This window comes from Pseudocercospora fijiensis (genome assembly GCF_000340215.1).
Source record: "Pseudocercospora fijiensis CIRAD86 unplaced genomic scaffold MYCFIscaffold_3, whole genome shotgun sequence".
Classification (NCBI taxonomy): Eukaryota; Fungi; Ascomycota; class Dothideomycetes; order Mycosphaerellales; family Mycosphaerellaceae; genus Pseudocercospora; species Pseudocercospora fijiensis.
Window position 1 is genome coordinate 4,173,317 of NW_006921534.1, and position 6,344 is coordinate 4,179,660.

Here is a 6,344-nt window from a genome sequence, read left to right on the forward strand (position 1 = left end):
ATAAGAGTAGCACGCCTAGTTATTTATATAGTACGTTACTCTATACGACTAAGAGCCTATATTATCTCGTGCTTCGCTTATAAGACCTCGACTCTACTAATATACTATTATTCTCCTGCTCGGTCGCTGTCTCAAATCTTCTTCGAGTTGCCGGACTTAGTGCGTATCTGTAGCTATACAATAGCGCTACGTATTATAGAGAATTAACTCCGCCGTATCTCGAAGGCTAAGGTACCGAGCGGAAATCCTATAGCTTATATTCACTCGGTTATCGCGGAGCGATTATAGGTAAGGTATTAGAAAAGAGTATAAAAAGTACGACAAGAGTATCCTAGGATATAGGTCGTAAGTAAATAAGAGTAGCACGCCTAGTTATTTATATAGTACGTTACTCTATACGACTAAGAGCCTATATTATCTTGTGCTTCGCTTATAAGACCTCGACTCTACTAGTATACTATCGATCTCCTCCTCGGTCGCTAATACGCTATCTCAATTCTTCTTCGAGTTGCCGGACTTAGTACGTATCTATAGCTATATAATAGCGCTACGTATTATAGAGAATTTCTCGTTAAAGTTTCTCTCTCGTAGGCTTGCTATCTGCCTCGTAGTACAGAGGATTAAAGTGCTAATACTAAAGAATCTCCTTGTAGTTAGGATGCTAGGGCTCCTTAGGACCTTTATATTTTGGGTCTAAATAGAGACGTATTATAAACGTTCTATCGCCCTTTCGCTTACTACCCGCTAGGTCGCGATATACGAAGAAACTAATCTAAATATAGCTCGTCTCTATAAGAGCCGGGTAAATATAGAGCGCTAGGTTTCTACTTCGTACCTTAGATTTAGGGACGGCGCGGAGATAAAATCAGAAATGTAGCCGGTACCTATAGCCGGTAAAAGGATGCGAAAATAGGCCTCCTCCTAGGTTAATCTAACGACTAAATACAATTTCTAACTAATCCGCTATAAACCGACGCCGAATTTTAGCTAGAAGCTGCATATCTTTATTTTAAAGAGTAACCCGCTTCGTATAGATAGCAAGGAGGTTTAAAAGCTTAAGCTCGGTTACGAGAAATGCCTCCGTAGCTTCCTAAAGAGTACTAATCGCCTTAGCCGTAAATCGTATACTAGACCGAAAATCTAATGTAATTTCTCGGACGAGTCGCTAGAAGGGAGTCTTAGGGATTAAAAGCTCGGTCCCTCTTTTGTTTTAGAAAAGCCGGATCTAGCGAAGGGCAATAGTACCTAGTTTAAAGCGCCGCTTCTTTGTCGTCGAGTCCTGCCTTATTCCCTTTCTTTTAATAGAAAGATAACTTTTCTTCGCGATAGTCTTCGTCCGCCTACTCTTTTTAGCCTTCTCCTATCTACCTATAGCCTTCTTGTTTTTCGGTACTGTTTTCCGAGGAACCCCCTTCCTTCGTATATACTACGGAGAGCCTTACTCTTCCGATATCTCGTTCTCGCTACGGTCTCTCTATACTTAGCTTACTTTACCCTTGCCCTTTAGCCTCTAAAGATATTTATCTGCGCGTTTAGGCGACGAGGGCATATCGGTAGGACCTAGAAAATTAATAAGTATATAATCGTAGGGAGATATTAATGCTTCTTGCCTTTTAGAACAAATAGTCTTCTATTAAACCGCCTTATTAGGTTATCGTTAGATTCGAATAAAGGATAGTAGCTTAAGGAAGGGGAGGCAGCCGGCTTAGGAAGGCCCGAAGAGCCGAATCCTTAAGGTATGTTTGTCTTTAAGAATATAGGGAAAGGGAAGAAGGAGAGGAAGAGCGAATAGAGAATTAGAAATAGTCCGCAGGTAAGCGGGGTCGGTTGCTATAGCAACTAGTCTATTTAGGTCCTAGGAATTCGAAATATATTTCGGATATATGCCGGCTATATACGCCGGCTATATTACCTTATACGTAAACGCTTCGTCTCCTTAAAGCTGCTTTAAGCCTATATACGTTTCCGCTTCTCGACCCGGTATCGCCTTCTACCTCCGCCCTCCTCCTCTTCGTTATCGCTAATTAGGGTTTCGCTTAGACTAAATTTCGCATTCTCTTCGCGCTCCTAGGTTTCTTCGATCTTAAGGTTTTCTAATTCCTCGATTAACTCCTTTAGTATAATCTTTAGTAACCTACCTTAGCGATTCTAGTAGAGGAGATAGTATCGGAATACTATAATAGATTCGAAGGTAGTAGGCGAGTATATTCGATTAAAGCGGCCCTAGTAACGAGCGATACTAAAAGACCTTTTATAGCCTATACCTACGCTTAGGATAGCGAGGACGTCCTAAGCGACCGACGCTATCGTTAGAAACTTAGGCTCTAACCGCTGCTATATAGCGAGAATATCGTCTCTGAATTCGTCTAGAAGACCGGTAAGATCTAGAGATTATTAGCCCTCTTTCCGAGCCTACGGGTTTATACTTACTCGCGCGCCGATAGAGATCGAACTCTTCCTTATTTACTTTAGTAGTTGCTTCCTCTTCTGCCTCTACTTCCTACCTACGAAACAGGTATAATGTCGGAGCCTTCTAAACCTTCTTTTTCTTTATAGGAGCTGCATTTAGACTAGTTTCTTTCCGACGCTCGTAGAATATCTTTTCTAGAATAGTCTAGTAATGCTTCGGCTATACCTCGTCTGCCTTCTATTCCGGCCTCTACTAGTATATATCCTTTTCTACCGGGTTAAGCAAGCACGCAACGCTATAGATATCCCCGAACGAGTTAAAGGTAGCACTATAATATTTATGCAACTTAGTATAGGAGGTGTCTATAGCTTTCGTTATAGCTACTTTCTAGGGAACGCTCTTCTTAGCTAGCTTAGCTACGGTTTCCTCGAGCTCGTTAAAGAGCTAGTTGTAGTACGTAAAGATAAGGTAGATCGTCGGTCCTCGGGTTCTTCTAATCGTAGTAGTAACCTTCGCGTAATGCTTACTAATATCGACGAGATACTCTACTTAGCGCTATTCGGCGGCGGTAAGGCCGAGCTACTTAATACCTTCGGAACTCTAATAGATCTCGAGAGCGGTACGTAAAGTATATCCCCTCGTAACTATATAGAAAGTCGAATCGAACCGGGTCTTAACGTCTTAGGTAAAACGGAGTAGGCGCTAAGGAGGCCGCTTTTACTATCGCTTATTCTATGCTATATTCTAGGCATCGGTTTTAGGGCGCTCGATTAGGTTCTTTTAAATAGCCTCGAATCGGTTATATCTCTATAAGCTCGAGTTCGTATATATTGCTAGACGACGAAGCTAGAGAAAAAGAGTTAGAACTATACTAGGTTGCCGGCTATAGGTGCCGGCTACGGACAAAAGTTATACCTTATACAAAACGAGAGCGAGGCTCTCTACCTTATCCCGTCTTATTACTATAATAAGTTTCTCGACTTTCGACTTTGCTTTATCCTTATCTAGGATCTTCTATTAGTCGTCGTTTAATAGTGCAATTTTAAGCGTCTTAAAGAGGGCTCGGATCGCGATTTGAACTATATAAGCGAGGTAGGGAAACTTCTATAGGGATATAACTAGTAACGACGTCGGCTCCGATTCAATAGGGCTAGGGCTATTAATAGGCTCCTCTTTATCGTTATTATCGTACGTATTATCGTACGTATCCGGAATCGTAGCGAGCTTAACATTCGGAAGATTAAGCTAGATTGTAGACCTTATAATCTCCTCTACGTACTCGACCCTATCGATACAATTAGTAATTTTAAAGACATATACGAGTGAATTGTATATATAACGCCTTATATAATGTTCGATTATTACTAGCGTTGTCCGTAGTAATCGAGATTAGTTTCGTTGTTACGCTAACCCTATCTATTACCGCATAGACAAGCTTCGCTATATCCTTACTAGTATAGGAACCTAGAATTTTAGGGAATCCGATTATAAGTTCCTAGAGTTTCTAATCCGAATTAATAAAGTATAGCATAATCGAGAGGAAGGAGGCTCTTATAGTCCGGCTTAACTAGCTATCGATAGTAATAGCTACTTAGCGAGTATTACGGAGGATCTCCCGAATATCGTCTAACGTAGCCTCTTTGTTCTTTTCGAATATAATACGCTAGGTTGTCGCGCCGAGAAATAGGGGAGGGTAGTTTATAAGATATAGGTATGTCTTCTATATAGACTCCCTTTCGTAGAAGTCTTCCGAAAGACCGTTTATAGCTAGCATTTCGTTTGCTAGTTGCTTAAAGTCTTCGGGGGAGAAATCGGTAGCCTTCAATCCTAGAGCTTCCTTAAGCGTAGCCTATAATAATTAGCTAGATCTCTACGGTTGATTTAGGTAGCCGGAATCTATAGCCGGCAGCTATAGCCGGCAGCTATAGCCGGCATTTTAGAAGATATACCTCTTTCTAGAACGCTGTATCTATATCAACTCTCCTCTCTCCTTAAGATTCCCGACACCGTTTAGAATAGAGATAGTTCGTAGGCGATAAGTTCCTATCCCCTAGTTTCGGGTGTTTTAAGATTAAACCGTAGAAGTTATAGACAATTACTAGTTAACCTTTAAGTCGAGAAGTCGTATAACGGTGCAATACCCCCTCTATAAAGAACTTCTAGAATGTATCCGTTCGCTCCTTACTCCCCTATCGTATCGAGTACTTCCGGAGTTTACACTCCTTCGAACGTAAGTATAAAGGGAACTATATCTTATAGACCTATTAATTAAACTGCTCTATATACTCGGGTTTCTAAAGATACGCCTAGCTAGCCTTTTCGAAGATTTCCGGGTTAATACTCGATGTTCTTATATCTCCGAACAACCTTCTACTTAGACTCCGTAAAGGTAAGGACTAGGTAGTAGTACCCTATAATAAATTCCTACTACTAGGATTCGGAGAGGATGAATCTAGCCCTAATCGTCGTCTAGGACTCGATAGGCTCGAAGGTAAGTATACGACCTCCTCTCGACGTTGTCGCAATCTCGCTCGTATACTAGACTGTTTCGACTATTGTCTCGTTGTTACCCTTCCTAGTATAGCGCCTAGTGTATATACAATGTCGGTCGGCATGTTTTAAGGTTTCGTACGGTAAGGTAAGGACTTAGGAGTAGTAGATGTGTACTAGTAGCTATAGAGAAACACCCTTTCTTTTATAGCATCGTATCGTTAGGAACAGCTAGGCAGTAAATAGCTAGCTACCTTTTTTTTTGTTTCCTAGCTACCTAACTACTAGATTTTTTTTCCTAGCTACCCTAGCTAGCCTAACTACTAGAATTTCTTTCCTAGCTACCCTAACTACCTGAATTTTGCCTTCTATACGGCGGCTCTCTCCTACTAACGGAACCGAGCTACTATACCTAACGAATCTAAGCTCGTTTTTAGTCTTAATCTATCCTCTTTCGGTATAAGACACTCGATAAGCAAATGCTTAGGCCGAGTCTAACTACGAAACCTAAGACTAACTAATAGCTCTATTAACTAATCCTAATCCTCGAACTCCTTCCGCTTCTTAGTAAAGACCTTAAAGAGCGCTCGAGCTTCTTCGGGTACCTACGGAGTAGTCGAGATAAAGCCGTATCGCTAAAATAGGTAATCCTTCGGAGGCTTATATAGAGATTTAGAGAATTCCAACGCCAACCTATCCTACTAGTAGCTTAGATTCCGGATACAAGCCCTCTCTGCCTTAGTAAAGATTTTATATAGTAGTAGCACTCTGCCTTCGAGAAACGCTTTCTATTTAACTGTTAGTATCTGCCGGCTACGAACGCCGGCTATATATACCGAGTATAGAATAATTACCTGTACCCCTTCCTCCTATAGTAACACTTCTGCCGTCCCTAGATACCTAGCCCCGATCGCATTAATCGTAAGCCACTTTGCCTTTATAGACGCAAAGGCTTCGCTCTAATACTAATAAAGAAACTTCTACTCTATATCGAGGATATAAAGACGACTAGTCTCGATTCTAATCCTTACTAGCTTTTCGTAGTAGCTTTAACTATGATTTTCTAGATTGATAGGACTTATACCTTAGCCCTTTACTAGTATCTCGTCTCTTTAACTATACTCGATCTACTCCTAGCGCTTATCGTCTATAGCGTTAGGCCCTAAGACTATACCTGTTACTAGATCGACGTATAGTATCTCCTCGCTTTTTTTTAGTTCCTTTATTCGTAGCATTAAGCTCTATCGCGGCATCCTAAACTCTAGCATTATTGTTCTCGGCTATCTAAATATCTCCGTTACTATCGGTCGTATCGATAGAGGTAGCGACTACAGGTCTAAATGCTATTAGTTAACGTATTAAAGAAAAATATGCCGGCTATAGCTGCCGGCTACGGCTGCCGGCTATAGCTGCTAGCTACGGCCGCTAGCTAGATTGACTTACG